General features: G+C 51.1%; 1 protein-coding gene and 1 long non-coding RNA gene across 17 annotated transcripts in view; one reads left to right on the top strand and one right to left on the bottom strand.

Moving 5' to 3' along the window:
- Nucleotides 1-2,094: 2,094 nt before the first annotated feature.
- On the bottom strand, nt 2,095-6,846 carry LOC117028538 (uncharacterized). Of its 3 annotated transcripts, XR_004424138.1 has the most exons (4): nt 6,680-6,846; nt 6,002-6,103; nt 3,993-5,797; nt 2,095-2,585 (listed from the first exon to the last, which is right to left on the bottom strand). It is a non-coding gene; the product is annotated as an uncharacterized LOC117028538 (long non-coding RNA). The 3 variants fall into 3 exon arrangements; XR_004424136.1 differs by having other exon boundaries at nt 3,993-6,103; XR_004424137.1 differs by lacking the exon at nt 6,680-6,846 and having other exon boundaries at nt 6,002-6,591.
- Nucleotides 6,847-7,229: 383 nt separating this feature from the next.
- PPARA (peroxisome proliferator activated receptor alpha) overlaps nt 7,230-19,643 on the top strand; it is a 65,743-nt gene continuing 53,329 nt past the window's right edge. For 5 of the 14 annotated variants that reach the window (XR_004424134.1, XM_033117253.1, XM_033117254.1 and 2 more), the window contains exons 1-2: nt 7,230-7,357; nt 8,403-8,555. The gene's annotated coding sequence lies outside the window, so the exon portion shown is untranslated. Of the gene's footprint in view, nt 7,358-7,501; nt 7,855-8,402; nt 8,556-8,733; nt 9,085-19,643 lie in introns of those variants that run through there. The other 9 variants (XM_033117262.1, XM_033117263.1, XM_033117261.1 and 6 more) reach the window with 5 other exon arrangements.

Below are 19,643 nucleotides of genomic sequence, written 5' to 3'. Positions count from 1 at the left end.
AGTGTCCCCTCCCCCAGGTGGGGTGGGGATGGGACACCGAGTGGCCCGTCTACTGTTTTTTCCGAAGGCAGAGGTGGGTGACTTTCAGCTGACCTGCCTTGGCCTGGGAGGTCCCAGCAGAGAAAGGGAGCTGAATTCCACAGGGCCAGGAGTTTGGAGGCCGATCCCAGGCCTGAACGAATTTCCAAAGCACAGAGCACGAGACACTGATCGTAATTCACTACAAGTGCTCAGCTGGGATAGTCATGTGTCTGCTTCCCCCAGCGAGGAAGGAAAAAAAATGCTTCCCTCGTGGGCACTGGCAGCTGGCTTCTGGGGCATGTCACAGTCACACCCCCAAGCACAACTCAGAAACCAAGCTGGCAGGGGACATTTGAGATCAGCCAGCCCAGACTCTCAGTTTACAGTCGGAAAGGACGCAGGGCGGTCGTGACTGTCCAAGGTCACTGAGCCCGGGAGGGGAGTGGTGGGCACAGTGGAAAAAGGGAGGACACGTGAGGTGGGCCGTCGGGCACCAGGCCGGCCCAGGCTTGCGGCAACAATATGCAACTCAGAGCGATGGCCAGCCTCTAGCCTCAGTTTCCACAACTGGGAGCAGAGGGAGGACCAGCTGTCTGCAGGGCTGCTCGGGGCTGAGTGGCGCTGAGTACCAAGTGCCCGGTGCACAGTGGGCAGCCAGGCCCGGAGAAGTTCCAGGAAAAGGAGCAGTGACCCACTTTCCTCTCCCTTAAGGGATGGAAAACATCCCTGAGTAGTGACCACCTTCCGCCCCCCACCCCCACCCCATGCCAGGCGAGGTGGGGACACTCAGAGCATAAGGGACAGGCCGTCTTTGAGCTGCTTAGCATCTGAACCTGACTGTAAGAAAGCAAGTGGAACATAAATATCATCGATGACTGAAGTAATGAATTAAGCTTCTATGTCCAGTCATGGCAGGCTAGGTTATTTGGACCGACTCTCTTTGGAAACAAGTAAAAATTTTGAATTAAAAAATCATTGTGAAAAATCATATTGAAAGCCCCGAAGAGTGGCCAGGAGAGTGGAGAACCTATGGGCCCGGTTCGGTTCGTGTGGGGAGAGCAGGAACCTGGAGTTGGCGCTGCAGCCACGTTTGCCCTGAGGGTCCTTGTCAATCTGGAGAGGTTGGGCCTTGACCTTGGAGGGGAGGGGATGTGAAGACAGAAGTCAAGGTATGAGGCGTCTAAAAGGGGACTTCCCTCAGATGAGGCCGGAGGCCCAAAAGGCCACCCCAGGGAGCTGGGAAAAGGGGGTGTGACTGTGCAGAAGCCCAGAGCTCAAGCTTGCTGTCCTGGAGGGAGTTGGCGCTGGGGTGGCTGGGTGGTGAAACGGGAGTCACACTTGGAAAGTGCCAGCTCAGTCCTTGGCACCTCCTTAGCCATCACTTGATTTTTTTTTTTTTTTTTGGCGGGGGGTTGTTTTAAAATTAAACTCAGCCCTAGGACTTGCCAAGATGTGTTGATTTAATGTCATGCTTCCACCTGGAGAAAATGAAGTGACACGTTTACAGTCCCCAGTCTGTCTTTCCCACAAGCCATCCAAGAACCGTGTCTTCCAGGGTGCCGGCTCCTTGTCCATCTGCCCCATGCCACCTTCACCTTCTAGAGAATGTTCCAGTGTCCTGTTCCAATGTCAACTGCCTTCCCACTCCATGGAATTCAGCTTTGTTCCTGCCTCTAGCCAGCTCCCTCCCCTGCACACCTCAGGCTCCCAGGCAGAGGGAACCTCTTCCCCTGGCCGGCCTGTGTGCCAGGAGGCTGCCTGTCTCCTCCGGTGAGCCAGGACCCCGAGTGGGCAGAACCCCTGCCAGCTCCCGAGGCAGCCGCCCACACCCTGCTCCCTCGCTTGTCAAAGATCAAGATTAGGTCCCCAGTCACGCAGGACTTTATATGTCATGCTGCAGGTCTCAACAAGAGATGAAGTGTTGACTTGAAAGTCAATATCGTAAGTAAATCTGGAGGAGAGAGCTGAAACGGAAAGATTGGGAAACTGTCAGGAGGCCTTTGCAACATGCTTTGTGCTCCTCAGCCAACAGCTCATCTGGGCCAGCGGGTCCTGGACTTTGAGCTGTAGCAACAAACATTTTAAACAGCTTTGGGGACCGATATGGGGGCTGCCGACCCCTATCAACTATTATCAACACTTCATCTAAGGCATTTTTATTAAGAAAGGGCATATTCAACAGCAAAAGAATGATAAGGACACACTCTCAGGGAGAAAGAGGGTGTTTCTTTACATGGACTAGAGGAAGCTTCACAGAAACCTCACCACAAAGTCCCTGCTTCTTTCCCTTGTTCTGCTGCAGACCAGGGACATTTTGTTAAACATGGCCTGTCCCTTCAAGGGGCTGGGGACCACAGTCAAATCCCTCATTTTAGTGAAAGTCAAGGCCTGGAGGTGGTGAGAGAACACCTCGTCCATTCACTTGCACGTTGACGGAGCCTATTCCAGGTGCGGGGACAGAGCTGGATGAAGCTGCCCCACTGTCACAGAGCTGCCAGCCGGGCCGGGGCCTGCAGGCTGCTCAGGTTCAAGTTCGGCTCTCTCGACTGGCTGGCAGGACTCTTCTGTAAAAGGCAGATACCAGAGTCGACCTGTACTTCCCATGTGAGGAAGTACAAAATAGGCATCTAGCCTGGTGTCGAGGCGGTTCCAGAGTTCAACCAGAGGCGCGCCAAGCAGGGGAATGGCCAAGTGTAAAGACAGTGCTGAACTAGACCAACACTGAAATGGAGGTGGTGGCAAGACAGTGGCTTTGCGGTGGAATGGAGACCAAGCGGGCTTCCTGGAGGAGGTGACCCATGGCAGAGCCCTCGGTCATATCTCAAATATGACCCACTTATCAGGCCCTGTTCCTGCACTTCTTCCATGCTCCCCCCTATTTCTTGCCCTTATGGAGGTAAGTAGCATTGCTGCCCCATTTGACAGATGAGGAAGTTGAGGTAGGAGGTCAACTCATTTGTCCAAGGTCATAGCATGAATAAGAGGGAAGGCAAGGTTTTCAAGCCAGATCTGTTTGATTCTAAACCCCAGGCTGTCACTAATTTCAGGAAGGAATTGGGGGGGAGGGTGTCCCAGGCAGGGGCAGTAATGTGTGTGTATACCTGCATTTACTATGCATTTGTGAGTCAATACACCATGTCGTATCTCTGCATCCTCCCCAAGACCTTGCCCACCCACACAGGGCCGTTCATGGTGGGGACCCTGGCCTGCGTCATGTCATTGTGAACCCCACCTCCGCGCAGAGCCGAATGTTCCTTATTGACCAAACGCACTAGCCATCACTTTACAGTGCGACTGTCACCTACCAGGTCGCACGGCTCCTAATGCTCCAAGCCTGTGCTCTGAACTGCACAAAATGCAAGCTGACCCAGCCCCTGTCCTTAAGCCACCTGGGGATGGGATAGCGTGTGCTGATGAGGAGGGTCTGACTCTTGAGAGGGACAGGGGACAGGGGGCGGTATGGCTGTGTGTGGCTTGCCTTGGGCATCTCAAGAGTGACAGAGACAGATATCAGAGCCAGAGGCCCATGTCAAGGTGAAGCCTACAGCAAACCCAGTATAAACTCTGGCCAGGGACAGGTTAACTGCCGAAGGGGTGGAGTGTCCATCACAGCAGCAGTCGCTGGGCCTATAGGTTCCAGGTCTTGCAGACGTGGAGTTAGTGCATAGCTTTTCTCACCACCTCTGCTTCAGTAGTAAGAATTGCTCAATGTGTGTCCCTTACTATTTGTTACTAATCTGATGGAATCAAGCTATACTCCCCACCAGGGTGCAAGTTGCTGCTGCCTGGCGGGGGCCCTGCCGACCTCTACGCACCTTGTACCACTTCCACTCTCTTACCCCTTGCGCATGGGCCCTCTCTCTGACCAAGACTGATCCTTAACACCATGTTCCTGGGTCTGCCAGAGATGCCTAGCGTATCAGGCCAGGAGAGCATGGGCTTCTGGACCAGACAACCACCCCTGGGGGTACCTGGGGCAGGTGGGGATGGCAGTGTGGGGTTGGACGCTGGGAATCCAGTTCTTGCTCCCTCTTGGAGACCTCGGCTAAGTGATGTTGTTCCTGGCCCGCAGTTTCCTCATCTGTAAAATAAGGATGAACCCAGCTGCTTTGTGGGATCATTTTTAAGTTCCATGTAAAGTAACAAGCCTTCAATACCGTGAGGTTTTGCCACCATTGCTAGGATGGCAGCCGCGGACATGCTCATGGTGGGCAGAGGCCCAGCCGTGGGCCAGGGAACAGCTCTGTACTCACCGACAGCGAACTCTCCCTTTCTCAGTCTGTGTCCCCTGACCTTGCTGACTTCTACCACCTGACCTGGGGGCACACTTCCAGGAGATCAGAGGCCACTGCCCTGGCTGATGACACCCTGGGAGCACATGGAGGCTTTGCAGATCAGCAAAGGGCAAACAGTGACCATCGGAGGCCTTGGACGGTTCCTGGAAAGGGCTTACCTAAGTGCAGAGCAAACAGACAGCCATCCACCTGACTCCAGACCCATGGGATACGCTTCCCTCCCCTGACCCCCAACAGCACCAAGGGTCAGGGTCAGCAGTCAGCTCTCACATTCTCTCTGAACACAGAAGGCTGACATTACCTGCTTACAGGTTCAGGGTCTAACCCGCTGCCTGGTCTCGAGTGGCAACCTTCTACCACTTCTGGTCACCTCCCCAGCTACCTCCTTCCCCTCCTCTGAATGTCTCAACTTCCTGATTCTCCCCTGAGGGAGGGGGCAAGGGAGAGCCTTGGCTGCTCTGGTGGCATTGGGCAAGTCAGTATGTCCAGGGGTAGCTCAGAGGGGGCAGGGTCTCCACAGACCCGCCTCCTCTCCTGAGCCCTGCAACTGTGGCCTTGTGACCTGCTGCAGCAGGGGGTCTCTCTGTGCCTCAGTCTCCCTATTATCATATGGGCATAATAATAATTATCTGCCGGATCTTCAAGATTAGAAAACATGAAATGGGACCTGAAACAGCTTTAGGACTAAGGTACATGTGCCCCAAACGCTCCCAGTACTTAGGGAGCCTCCAAAGAGGAACTTAGGTGGTGCTCAGACGTTTTCAAAAGCACTATTTGTCCCTAAAGTTACAGGGGACATTCTGCTCAGTCCTTGCACTGGAGGCCATCTCTGTTCTGTTGTGTTGCCTACACTCCATCAACGGTGAAGGAGGTAAAGAGGGAGGAAGGGAAGGAGAAACTTCCAGGAGCTGGAGGTGGGGCAGGGGGTGTCCTTTGTGCCAGTTTCTCCTATGAAGGCTGTGTGACAAGGTCTTCATGGCAAACAGGAACTCACAGTCCCTCAAGGGTAGCCTGTATGGAGCCATTTCTGGCCAGAATTCTCCCAGGAGAAAGTCCTGCACTTGCTTCCACTTTCTCCAGGCAGGTGGGGGGCTGGCTGAGAGAATTTGCTCAACAGTGACAAATCTCGACATATGCGTGAAAAACAAGTTTTGTCTCCCTAATACCTTGGGAGCCCCAAGAACCCAAGAATATCGTTTCTCTCTGTCCGCTGGGTGTATACACTATTCTGTTGAACGGCATACTGCTTCCTTGGTCTTCATTCAAAATTTTTACCAGGTCTGTCCAAATTCCTGGTTGCACTGGGTTTATGACAGACAATCATGGTGCATCTGGGAAAAGATGCCAACACCCCTGCATTTGGACTCTTGGTCCTTAACAGCTTGGGATCTGGAGTATGTCAGGTGACGTCTTTGAACTGGATGTCCTCACGGTCAGCTTCCTTCGCTGCTATATTCACAACGCCCAGCACAGTGTGGCCCCTAGATGCATGAGTAAATAATACTGTTGCCGGCGAGATATCCAGGATATAATGGATACAGATCACCTTGTAAACTCTGAAACATAATACAAACACTGGCAAGTGCAATAAAAGTTGAGTTTGTCAGTTATGTGAGTGTCTGCAGGGTGGGGCAAAGTTCCCCACAGGTATCGAGCCAATCAACAAAGGTGAGTTTAAAACACACCTGGGAAAGGGCCAGGTGGGCCTGCTCTCCAGGGTCTCTTCCTAACGCAGGATTTGTTTGGAGCTCGTTTCCTGCCCTGAGTAGGTCCTCCTGGGCGCTCCGCTACAAATAGAACAGTGCTGGAGCAGGGGCGGGGGCAGGGAGGAGGGCTGGCATAGCACACATTTTGTTCCCAAAGAAGGGGTGTCCTGACGCGCTGGCACCGGGGGCTTTGTGCATTCCCCGCAGGGAGCTCGGGCGTCGTCGCGCAAACAAAGCCGCTTTGCAGCTCTCCCCTCTTCTCACCAGAGGCGGCCCGGCCGCGACCTCCCCCTACGCTGGCAGAGGCCCAGGCCCTCGGCCCAGCACAGTCAGCCCCTCACCCCGACGCACCGCGGGAGCCTGCGCGGCTCTCCGGCATCCTCGGCTGGGGTGGGGGCTGGTGGTGGGAGTTGACAGTGCGTCCCAGCGCGTGTCCGGGTTGCCCTTCACCCATCTCGGTCCCCCGCCCGCCGCCCTCGCCCGGGCACTATCACAACCTGTTTACGCGTCCTCCCAGCTCGCGTTCCCTTTCTCGGACTTTTGCATCCTGAGATGCTAGGGACCGCACCGCACCCGGGGCCGCCCCGCACCCCGCGCACCCCAGGAACGCCAGGGCACAGCGCCTCTGCGAGGTCTAGATCAGTGTATCGTATAGACCCGCAGAGCCCAGCTCTCCGAGGGGGGGCATAGCCAGCGTAGCCTGGGCGCCGAGCGGGAACCTCCACCCGTCTCTCAGCCCTGCGCCCAACCCCGCCTGGACTTCAGCCCCTCAGAGTGCGCGGGGCTGGAAGCGCGCCGATGCCCAGCCGCATACGGTGTCCCGTCGCGACGCCGTACCCGCCCATCCGGTGACCTTGGCAGTCCCTCCGCCTCCCCCGCCTCAGTTTCCCCAACAGTGCAGCCGCCGCCAGCCACAAGGAGGGAGGAGCCGAGAGCGGCCCCGCCCCAGGCCCATGGGCAGCCAATGGGGTGCCGCCACCCGGGGGTGTGTCCGCCCGGGGCCGCGGCTGGGGGCTCGGGGGCGGGTCCAGAGGTTTGGGGCGGGGGCGGAGTCGGGGTTGAAGTGGGGGCCCCGGGGCGGGGCTTCCGGGCGGGCCACCCGCGCCAGCCGCCGGCGCTGCCCGGCCGGGCGGGGAGATCGAGGGGCGGCGCGTGCCGCGGGGGTGCGGCTGGCACGGGCGAGGCAGGCGGCGCCGGGCATGGGCAGGGGACGCGGCGGCCCCACGGCGGGGGCAGCGGGCGGCGGGGGCGGAGGCGGCCGCTAGCGCCCGGCCCGGTGCCGCCTCCCTCGGCGCGTTCGCCCGACGGACCGGCAGGCGGCGGACCCGGCCCCAGGTGCCCGGGTGCGGGTGGGCGCGCGCGAGGTTCCACGGGCCGGGCCTCGGCACCCCGGGACCCAGAGCGGCCGCGGACGGGGGAGGGGCCGGGGCCGGCGGCGCATGCGCGGGACGGGGGCGCGGGCCGCGGGCGCTCGCTGTGGCTGGTGCGGAGGAACCTCGGGCCCAGGGGCCGCCCCCTGCTCCGCCTCCCTCCTGGCACGGGGGCCTGCCCGGAGCCCCGGCCTCCGCGGCTGTCGCTGGGGGCTGTGTGGAGGTCGAGGCCGGGACCTCAGAGACACGGGTCCTCTGGTTGTTTCGCGGGAAGGAAGGCCCACCAGGCGGGACGTGGGGCGCCCTCCCCACAGCGCGGTCGAGTTTGGGCGTCACCGACCGGGGAGCGTTTCCCGAGATTCCCGGGGTTCCCCGAGGCTAGGTATCCCGAGGCCCCAGCAGACTGACCCTCAGGGCCGCGCGCCCGGCGGCTGCGGTCCGGCGGGGGAAGCTCACTGGCGGGTTAGTTCACAGCCCTGGGACACCTTTGAGGAACTGCCTCACTTTGCGCCCGAACGCAGGCTGGAGACCCAAATGGGCCGGGCGAGGCGAGCAAAGGGCCGGCTCCGCCGCGCGACGCCCACCCGAGTCCTGGGCCCCGCGCGTCCGGCGCGGGGTGTCGGCGCCCAGGTCTCCCCGGGGCCCCGGCCGCGCGGCCCCAGGGGTGCGAGGTGGTGCCGGCGAAAGTCCGGAGGGTCGGTTCTGCCCCACGCCCACCCAAGACTAACAGGGGACAACTACACGCCCGTGTGAACCTCGCCTTTTTGAGTTTAAAGGAGTGACGGCGTGCCCCAAATGTCAAGGTTCTTTCTGAGAAAAGCCCATCGTTGTGTAATGGCTTGGGTTTCGCGGGGCGCTCTGGGACCTTCGGGGCTGCGCGCCCACCCCAACCCCAGCCACTGCTCCCCAAACCAGAGGGTACTAGGAGGGGCACAGGGTTTTCCTGGTAGCGACCCTGCCACACCATTTCCTTTGAAGAAGTGGGGTCACGGTGACTTTCCTCTTCCAAGGTGGTGGAGAGCTGGGGAGAATCCAGAGGACACATCGTAATCATTTCCTCCTTTACCTTCTCACTGCCAAGGCCGCAGTTAAAGGCCCTGCCTCCTCCGTGAAGTAACAGTTTGTGGCAAGACAAGCTCAGAACCAAGACGCTGTCATTACAGGTAAATAGAAGGTTTGATTTACTCGGGTTTCCAGACCGAAATGGTTAAGTGTTTACTTCCGTTGCCCTACAGACTAGCCATTTGAGGGTTAATTATTACTTTGTGATGCAACGTTGGATATATTTTTGGTGCTTTGAAAGTAAGATAAATGTGGGTAGATTCCCTTTTAAGTTCTGAAAACTTGCTCCTGTCAGTTTCTCTAGGAACTTCGTTTCTTTATGGCAGGCTGGTTCCATGTACTTGAAAACTAGGTAATATAACAGAAATGTTAGTACTTAACAGACACCGAAGTCACAGACACGGCCGAGAGCAGCATGCCAGCTGTAGCTGCTTTTATTCGAATTTGAATATAAAGCAGATGGCTTGCTGAGATAGTAGTAGCTCAGGTCTAGACCTGCCATCAGCTAGGACAGGGATGCCTGGAGAAGTGGCGGATGGTACAGATTTCGTGGTCACTGCGCATGAGGGGCCAGACAGGGAGCCTGACAACATTCTATACAACTTTGAAGCAAAAGCAAATTAATTGATGGTAGGAAAAATGACTTTCTCTCTTTGTTTATATCTTAGACATATAAGAATCATTCCGTAATCATAAAATAGTTCTTTTTACTAGCTCATGTTTGTCAAACTTGTAAACTGCTTTTTAAACATGGTATGTGTGTGTGTGAGAATGACAGAAGAGAGAAAAAAACGTGTTTTTTCTATATAAGCTGTTTTGTAATCTGCTTTATTAACTATTAGGTTATGACAAATCTTTTCCTGTGTGTAAATTTGTGTTTGATTATTTTCAGTGTCTATATAATATTCTATTGTGTGTAGATACCATAAGTATGTAGCCAATCCATATATAAATGTATATGGATATAGAAATATATACCGTATTTTGCTGTGTCTAATGCACACTCACGTTTTTGGCCCAAACTTTTAGGGAAAAAAAATCGTTGTAATTTTTCAATTCAAATTTTTATTTGTTTACTTTTAGGTACTTGTTTTTTGTATTATAAAGGAATTTTAGCATTTATTTTTTAACATACTGTGGAACAAGAAATTTTGTGTAACAAATAATTACAAAACACAAGAACAGATATAACGTACAAGAAAGTTTATGTACAGGTAACAAATTTACGACATTTATGCATCACAGAAGGCCAAGAACTCTTCGTTGTTGCAAGTTCGTTATAAGTTCAACAAAATTGTATTGCAGGGTATTATGTTGCATATGGATAACGTTATTAATTTCTAGAGTTACACTTTTAGCTTATAAGCATAAATGAAAGAATTAAAAACATATAGATAGGAAATTAGTACTACCCATGTATAATACACAGCCTTGTTTTTCCCTTACAAATTTGGGCAAAAAAATATGCATTATACGTGGCAAAATGCGGTATATATTTAATTCATTCACTCTGTAAATATTTACGGAGTAGCTGCTTTGGGCTGTTGTGTTCAGTATTGACTGAATACGACAGCCATGGATGGCTCATGAAGCTGATTTTAATACCAGAATATAAAAAAGACACTTAAATTGTCCTTACCGTCTTAAAAGATAAAACTGGGGTGTCGCGGGGATAATTGCTTTTGCCATAACATCTTACTGTTTAAATATTCTTTTTCTGGCCTGCTGTCTGTGAGCACCTATGTTTTGATAATAAATATTCTGTAATCTTTTTGAAAAATTTTAATGAAAATGTTTTTTTGCTTAGTGTACACAGATTTTAAACACGCCAAATCCTCTTCTCTCTTTTTTCCCTCTCTCACAGCCTCTGCATGTGAGGATATATTCTTAGTGGCAAATGGAACAGGGGTCTTAACTTGCAGGTGGCCATCGTCTTCGTGTTGGACGTTCGCACTGATTTGTTGTCTTGCAGTTTGAGGATGTGACCTGGATAATTCCTGCTTTCTTGGAATTTGAGGGCCTCTGTTTATATTTTTGTGTTTGATGGCTTGGTAGAGAGTCAGGCTTTTAAATGTTTCATAGATATTTCAAATAAAGGCAGTTTCTGTCTGTAGGCGAGACATTTGCTGTCTGTTATTTCTGCCTTATTAATTACACAACAAGCTAGCTCGCCTCTCAGGCCATGTGGTCAGGGAAAATTAGGCAAATAATTTTTATTTCCAACTTGGTGTTAAGATAGTTTTAAGGTAAGAACTTAACAGCAAAAGCCCTAGATGTCCAGTGGACTGTATTTAAAGAACTTGTTTCTTCTTCCAAGTATTTCTGTCCCTTGCAGGCACGGTGAGTCTTACGGAAAGGAACACTTGCGTGTGAATTTTCCGGCCTGTTCTGTGGATAACAGACATAATCAGTCCGATTTGCTCTGGAGGTGTGTTCCTTCTATGCTTCTAGAGTACTTAATTACTTAGCGTTGTGTAGGAGTGATGTGGTGGTGTCTGGAAGAGTTTATGCGCTTCAAAAAGTAAAGAATTTACTCCTTACTCTGTCAGACCTCGTAGAGTTATTTTTGTGGTTGAGCCACATCTGGTTGGAGGTCAGCATACACTACGAGAGAAAGTGTTTGGAAATTTTGGTTTGTATCAGAGAGGTGGCTTGATACGGTAGAAAGGGCGTATAGGTCATTCAGCATGAAACTGGGATTCCCATCCTGTGGCCGCTGCCTGCTGGGCCCGGGGGCCGGGGTGGGGGGGCCTTTGTCCGCCTTTCTAAACTGCTGTTCTCATCAGAAAACCCTCTCTGAAGGGTTGGGAGGCTCAAAAGTCATGCTTTACATGAACATTCTTTGTACAATGTGCAGAACCGGGACAGCCCAGGAGGTGTCTTAAAGCCGAAGAAGCCACGCCCTAAGTGTCTGCCTCTCTCAGCCACATAAGACACCTTTGTTACTTTTGCCCTGACCACTTTATAACTTCTCAAAGGCTTTCTGAAAGAAACACCTTCCCCCAGACACACAATTTTTTTTTTTCATTTTTGACTCGGTAAACAAGAATGCTATAGCAGTAAGAACAAAACGCTCATGAGTGGTGTGTGTTTTGGTGGCGATACATTTGGCATGAGTCCTTCCTCGTGTGTCTCTCGTATCGCTGGGCCATGCAGAGGATCGTTCCTCATCCTTGGAGGGTCTGCAAGACACAGGCGTGGTCAGGTCGTCTGGACTTGGACACGACTTCGTTGGGCCCGTCCCACGTGCCGCCGGCATCACGGTCCCTTGTTGGATGAATTGTCTCCTCCGAGTCAAACTCGCTGAGAGCAGAGCACATCTTATTCCTTTCTGCGCCGCTGGCCCTACAGGCTGAGTAGGTACTTAGAAATGTTCATTGAACAAATAAGTGAGGAACAGAACTCAATTCAACCAGTATTTGTTGATAGGCCTCCGTTTTCTACAGTTCTCAAATGGGGGGTGGCAGCAGGTGGTTGGGGGGTACCTAGAAGTACAAACAGTGGCCTGCCCACTGCAATAGGATGCCCCCTTGGCCTTTTGTAGCTTCATCATCCCTCAGATAGCGAGAGTGCATTCCTCCATCAGGGGGCGCTATGCCAGTCGTCCCTATGCAGTCCCCAATGCATCGATGTTATACAGGTGGTGGTCGCAGCTGACACGATTCCATTCATCATTATCACTAATACTGCATTAAATAGACATTTGATGAGATGGCTTGAGAATCTAATGAAATAAAATGTTCTTTCTTCCTGCAAACTCATGGATTCAAATTGCCAACAACAGACTCAGTAGGAAAGGGATATGTTTTAGCCTCTGTGAGTTGGGAAGTGCTTCTATTGAACAGAGCAAGGATCCTGCTGACAGTCCAGCTGTGGAGATAAGATATACACAGAGAAATTAAAACGCATCGATTAAATCGCTCTGTGCTCCAGTCACTCATCTGACTACTTTTATTTTACTCTGTTTTAAGAGATTTGCAAATAGAGTGTATGACGGTTTCTATTCCAATTGTTTTACACTTTTTGCTGAGACCACAAGTAAACCTCTGAAAAAGCATCACTTTGAAAAAGTTAGGAAGGCAAATTCAGAGTGACTACTTGTCTCAAAGGTTATGAAGCTTCCAATGAATGATTTGAAATTATAGTTAAGTAAACGGTATCTCGTAGTTCCCCCCCTTTTTTTTTCCATTTTTAAGAGTGAGTGTGGCCCCAAGTTTTCTTGCAGCCATTTGTAACTGAATACTTCTGTGGTTATGTGATAACCACACCGAAGTGACAAGTTGCCAAGCTCTAGTGAAAGAGACCAGGTTATTTAGAGGTTGACATGTGGATATGTCCCTCTCTGAAATACTCCAAGAAGTTGTCAGCCTTGCATGAGTATTGAAATGCATATTTGCAGTTAAGCAATACGGCTTATAAAAACAGAATTGCAGAATCAAGTGACAGTCAAATCTTGATTATCTGAAAGCAAGTTTTTTTTATTACCTGTACGTTAAATGGGGTGGTGTATTTTTTACCAGAATTTTTAGAAGCATTTTCAGGCAGCTTTCTTTTTTGGAAAAGTTGATATTTTGTAGGCTGCCAACACAATGAGCATATGTCCCTCTATCTAAGTTTATGAGTAACTTTGATCAATTCGAGACTGTAATCTCACTTAAGTTCATTTTGTGGGACAGCTTGTTAAGTGGGTTAGTGTCTTAGTAAGTGTCCACTCACTTTCTATTTCTGTTTTTCTGTCTTTGCATTGAGCATGGGATTCACGTGAATGATGTTTAAAAGGGAAATTGTTCCGAGAAATTTGAAATCTGTTTTAAATTGAATCATCCCTCGGTGTGTGGAAGTTATTTACAGTAGAAGCAAACGTATTTGATGTGTTTACATGCTAGGATTTTAGGATTGCGAGGGAAGGGTTTGCTTGAGTACTCTGACCGCCTTTCTTTCCACTTTGACAAACATGACAGAGTCTGTCGCCAGGTCAAGGCAGGGGAGTTTCGGCTCCCACTCTGTCCCTGCAGAGAAGTTGGGCCACAGCAGGCGGGCCAGGGTGCAGAGAAGTTCAGAAAGCTACCTGCGTTTGCTCCGTTCCTTGGAAAAACTCGCTCGTGGAGAGCATTTTCCATAAAGGAAGATACTCTGTTGCTGTAGTTCTCAAATCATAAAAATAAACCCAGTCCATTATATTCAGCAGGGAGTCCTGGAAGAGACAGCAGATTTTTTTTTTTTTAAGTTCAATGGTGCAACTATGTTGACAGTGAAAGCTTACTGGGAGTGAGAGCCTAAGAGGAAGGTTGTGACATGGAAGAGGTGAAGAAGAGAAAGCTCTCAGAGGCTTTAGAAGCATTCAAAGCTGCTTTTCCTTGAGAGAAAAGACCAGCACAAACAGGTTAAAAGAACTTGTGTGACAAGTGATAACAAGAGAAGTGGGGGTGGAAATATTTACGCCTAGAGTGGAGAAAGAAGGTTCTAGAACTGGCAAGAAGGTAGGGCAAAGGTGTGCGCACTCACCAGTGGGGGCAGGAGTTCTGAAAGAGACGGAGAGTCCGTGGGTGGTGGGTCAAGGGCTGCCCACCCACCGCTGGAGCAGCTGGAACACCGAGACTGTCCCTGCCAACCATGGCTGCTGTGTTGAAGCAAAAGAGGAAGGTTAGCACCCCTGGCTGAGGGTGACAGCGGATGGTGACCAAGCGGTAGGTGGAAAGCGGTAGGTTTCAAAGTCCTGGGCTTTTTGTGTGAATGTAGAGTGCAGGATATCAATATAAGATGAGAAAAACATAGTATTTTTCTTTCACTCTGGAAACTGAAAATTATTGACTTTTGTCCTGTTCTATTCTCTTTACTTAGATGAATCTAACAAAGTTAGCGTTTAGTGTGTAGGTCAGAAGTCTAAGTGAAGGTGAATATTTAACCACATTCAAGGACGGCCGGTAATCTTTAATATGAATAGAGGCACAAGACTTAAGAGAAAGAAGAATCTAGAAGGGAAATAAAAGCAGCTATATCCATGGACTGACAAAGGCGCACAATACCTAGGGAAGCACTTAGTTACTCTGTTTGGAACGAATGGATTTAAATGTGGGCTTGCTGAGTAGGATAAACCATTTTCTTGATAGGCGTTTCAGAAAGATCCATGCCCAATTACAACTGGCACAATCTCTGAGAATGAAACCTCTGCAAGAGAAGAGCAAGCAATTAAACGGAGAACTCAGAAAAGGAATTCATTTTATGAGATGAAAGGATGAAATTCCAGTCTAAGGCATGAACACACCCATCCACCTTATATTCTAAGTCAGCTGCCGTCGTCATGTCCACACACGTGAAGTGAAATTGCCCAGGGACCGCTTTCTGATGGTGCGTGCACCTTCCCCAGGGCCCGGCGGGCTTTCCCTCTCCCTGTGCCGGCCTGAAATCTCTACGGTGGCCTGGACCCTGCCAGCCTCGCCCCCTCCCTAGAGGCCCGTGCCCTTGGTCACTGTTGTCATGACCTCAGGCTGTCTATCCACCAGCCTTCCTGATGTCACCCCAACCCTCTCGGACACTCAGACTCAGAAGGTTTGGTTTTGAGTCACCCGGTCTTCCTCCCTGTCCAGGAAGTGGCCTCCGCTGGGGCCACAGAAACAGGACAAGTGCCGGGTCCTGCCCGCTGCTTAGCAGCTCAGTCTGGGACGGGCCGCTCATCTGGCCTGTGCCTCAGTTTCCTCATCTGCAAGTGGGAAGCATGCTAGTACTTTCCATGGGTGGTTGTGCCTGGCACACAGGACTCTATAGCTGTTCCTTTGCTTGTTGTTCACGCTCAGCCTTAGCACAGACTCATCCACCCTCACTGGCCGGCGTCTGTGGTGCGTGTGAAGGCACGGCCCTGACTCCTGGCGGCCGCCATCCTTTCTACACTGGCCGTTTCCAGTTCCTGTCGCACACCTAGGACACTCCCTGACCCTCAGCCACCTCCCCACCCCCATGAGCTCTCTACCTTTGAGATCGCAGCCTAAAATTACTTTCTCAGGGAAATCTTCCTGACCTTCCTGCCCAGGCCGACCTCTGCTGTGAACACTTACAACCCTCGGTGCTTTTCCTCCAAAACACGCATGTATGAAGTGTTCATTTGCGTGGCAGCTGGATAAAGGTCCCTCTCTCCAGGAGTCGCAGACCCCTGGAGGTCGGAGGTCAGAGGTTGGAAGCCATAGCTGCCTTATTCACCACTATCTCTGAGTGTGCAGCCAGCAGGAGCTACAGGAGTGGCTTCGTGAGCCTGTGGCTCCCCTTGGCCCCCCTCTGAGATTCCTTCGAGGCTTAATCAAATGTCACCTCCTTCGTGAAGCCTTCCTTGATTCTCCCCCAAATTAGACGTAGGAATTTTGTCCTTCAGAGAACCGTCTGGCAGTTTGAATCTCTCTGATTGGACACAGTCTGCCTTTACTGTGGCAGTTGTCCATTGAATATTTCAGTCATTTCTTCTGGAGCTCATTCATTAGTCAACAGATCTTTACTGAGTACCTACTGTGTGCCAGGCAGTGTTCTGGGTGCTGCGGAAAGCAGCAGGTGCAATCAGCTGCTTGTGGAAAGCTCTGTACTACATGAGGTGTGTGGCTCTGACCTGAGGATAGATAATAGTGTCGCTGCGTGGGGCGGGAGCCAACTTAGAGAACAGGTGGGTGGGGGGGCAGGGGAGGCAGGTGGGCAGAGGTCAGGTGGCTGTTCTCCCTGCAGCACCATGCGGCACGGAGGACTGAGCAGCGTTGTAACAGTGATCTGAATACATGGCTCAATTCATACTTGTCTTTAAATTCAGAAATTCCCTTCACTAAAAGGACTAAGTTGGTAGACGGGAAAGAATGAATACAAGTTATCCAGGAAATTTCAGAACCCAGTTTAGTTCTGATGATTCTCTTAAGGGCATTAAATGCTCAAGTGAGATCCTTTTGACCCACTTAGGTCAGCAGCACTGAGTCATAGGTGAAGGTGAACCGTAATCACAGATCCTGTGAGCTGCCTTCAGGAAGCAGGGTACACGTACGGGTAGTGAGCGCGTGTGCCTTCTCTTTGTGTGGTGGTTCCAGCATAGAAAGCAGATAGGCCCTCCAAGTAGTGAGTCTCTCCTGGTCACATAAGCATGACAATTGCTGCCGGAAAGGCCAGCTTGAAGGGACAGGAGCTGCTCATGTGCGCCCCTGGCTTGACACTGTTTGCTTTGAGACAAGTGAAAGGTAAATTCTAACCCGGCCAAAGGCAAGCCCCTTTCCTAAGGTAATAGATAACGAGTGGTGTCAGGGCCCTCGAGGACAGGCTTGCTTTGTGGCCGGGCTGTGGGGAGGGAGGCAGCTGTATCCCACGGGGCCCTCGTGAGCCAGTCCCCCGCTGCCCTCCTCTGTGGGCATGGTGATAGGTTGGGCCGCCTTCCAACGCCAGACTCGCCTCCCTCCGTTAGGCTGCCTAAAAAGCAGGCAGTGGGGATGGGTTTGAGTTGTTTATTTAAGTCAAGTTTATTGAGGGATGATTTACATACAGTAAAATTCATCCTTTTTTAGATGTACAATTCTGTGAGTTTTGAACACGATCTGTGGTCCCTGTTTCCTTGCCGCTTGTCAGCCAGAGGTGCCACGTTCTTTTGCTCGTGGCCTCTTGGTCGTCAAACCAGCAATGTGGGCAGAGTCGTTCCCTCGCTCTGCATCTCTCTGACCGACCTCTGCCTCATTGCAGCCAGAGAAAATTCTCACTTTTAAGGGCTCAATTGATTTGATTGGGCCCACCTAGCTAATCCAGGCTAGTCTCCCCTTCCAGGGTCTTCACCTGTGTCAGTCTCCTGGGGCAGCTGTAACAATGCCCCACGACCTGGGGGCTTTAAACAATAGAAATGTATCCTTTGGCCTTCTGGAGGCCGGAGTCTGAAGTCAAGGTGTCGGCAGGGCCGCGCTCCCTCTGAGTCTGGGTGGGACCCTTGCCTACCTCCTCTTAACTTCTGCTGGTGGCTGTCAACCCTTGGTGTACTTTGGCTTGTAGAAGCATCACTCCAGTCCCCTGCCTCTGTCATCACGTGGTTCTCGTGTGTGTCTGTGTGTGTGTCCGTGTCCAAATTTCCCCGTCTTATAAGGACACCAGTCATATTGGATTTGGGCCCACAAATTACAAATTACATCTGCAGAGATTCCATTTTAATAGATCCCGTTCCAAACTCTTGGAGGGTAGGACGTGGACATACCTTCCGGGGGCGGGAGGGGACACAAACAACCCATAGCGGTACTCTGACCACACCTGCGGAGCCCTTTTGCCGTGCCAGGTCACATATGCATGGGCTCCTGGAGTGGAGCGTGGACCATTACTTGGCCCCACCCCCTGGTCCTGCCCTCATGGCACTCACAGTCCCCTGGCAGCTAACACCTGCTCCAGAAGTTGGGGGAATTAGGCCACAGTATGTCCTGTCTGTACTGGATGTGGGTGACCTGTTAGGGCACATCTGTCGTATCAGAGATGAGAGTTGTGACCAGAGTTGCCTGGTGCATTGGGCAGCTAAGGGAGGGCTGCTAACCAAAACCTCGCACGGGCGGTGAGAATTTAGGAGAGTGACATGTGCGAAACAGCCCAGGAAGAGCAGCGCCTGGCAGCACCTTCCTCCCCCTCCGTGAGGCTGGTTGGTGCCAAGGGGAAACACTCGCGTTGTGGCTGGTGAGGGTGCGAGCCATGGAGAGGGCTGGGGTACAGGGAGGTCGTGGGGCCCCGTGGGATCCTCCCAGCTTCAAGTCTCCATTTATACGGAGGAAAGATATCATAAGTGCTCGTTCCCCTCCATGGGAGGCCTTCTCTGCCCCCCTTATAACGGCAGCCCTCCCCCGTCCCTGTGCTACAATTGCTGGTTCTTTTCTGTCTCCCTCCCTAGGATGGCAGGCAGATCCAGGGGTCGGGAGAGAGGGGTATTTGTGTTTTCTTCACTCCTGGACCCAAAGTGGCTACAACCTAGCCTAGCTTAGAAAATCTGTCGAATGAACGAGCCTTCTTGTCCACTTACTGATCTGTGTCTTTGCACATGTTGAAAAGAGGACAGTTTTTCTGTTCTGACTGTTGTTGGCATTGTATTAGAAAGTTGTTATTTGAGTATTAGGTATTGCCTGGATATGAGGAGAACCTCAAAGGATAGTCATGAAAACCTTAAGAAAATGCAGTTGCTTTCCAATATTTCAGTCTGTGGATCTATTGAAGAGTACAGAAATGCTTCTTTGGAGGGAGTGAAAAATAAGGAGAAGCATAACCATTTCAAACTGCAGGGCTCATAAATATTCATGACTATTCATGCTTTAAACACGTTAAGATGGGGAGCCCCATTTCTGGTAACGGCCTAGTAGTTTGGAAGTGAACTTGAAAAGGTTGGAAAGCATTTTCAAACGTGCGTATGACCAGGCACTGGAGAGCTCACCGGATAGTGAACAGTCGCCAGGCTGAGGTCTCCAGAAGTGGAAATATGACATTTGGGGCCTTTTGTCCCTGGGGTGTTGTCCAATTTATGGACAAAGCAGTTAAGAACCTAAGTAGCACTCTGTGAGTCTAGGAGTTAAGATTTGGGATATAAAGCCTCTAAGAAAGGGAACACCCTGGTAAACATTTCAAACTTTGGGTTGGAACCCCAAAAAGCTGCCCCCTAGGAATATAGGTGACTAGGAATGGATCAGTTGCTCAAGGATTGAAGCCCATTTCTAACATCTCAGACCTTGAGGTTGGATTAAGGTGATTCCAGATTGCTGGGACTTCCAATGCCTGGCAGAAACAAATGCATTTCTCTGGAGGAACAAAGCATCACTTTATTTCTAAGAACAATTTTGCAAATACAGGCAGTCCTCACTTTGCTCCATTCCATTATCCACAGATTTGAATTACCAAATTTCAAGTACCAAATCTGAGTTAAATAATAAAACCAGTCCCCAACAACGTGGCTCACATTTTAGTTACTGTGGCACATTAACTGAGAGGGGTTGCAGAAAGTACCGTCTGCACTGCCAGCAGCCCAGTCCACAAATCACTACATAGATAACAGATGTGTATAAGCACCAGTGACCAATCCTGTCACTCCTTTCAGAGTTGGTCTGTGATTGGTCCCTGTGCATGTCATTCACTTCACACACAGCAAAATGTGCAGTGTTACCTCTGTCTCCCAGTGAAAAACCCATGTGATAGTTCAGAAGACTAGATAAGTGAAAGAGGAATTG

This window comes from Rhinolophus ferrumequinum, chromosome 10 (genome assembly GCF_004115265.2).
Source record: "Rhinolophus ferrumequinum isolate MPI-CBG mRhiFer1 chromosome 10, mRhiFer1_v1.p, whole genome shotgun sequence".
Classification (NCBI taxonomy): domain Eukaryota; kingdom Metazoa; phylum Chordata; class Mammalia; order Chiroptera; family Rhinolophidae; genus Rhinolophus; species Rhinolophus ferrumequinum.
The sequence above is the reverse complement of the archived record's forward strand: the minus strand, read 5'-3'. Positions and strand labels throughout refer to the sequence as shown.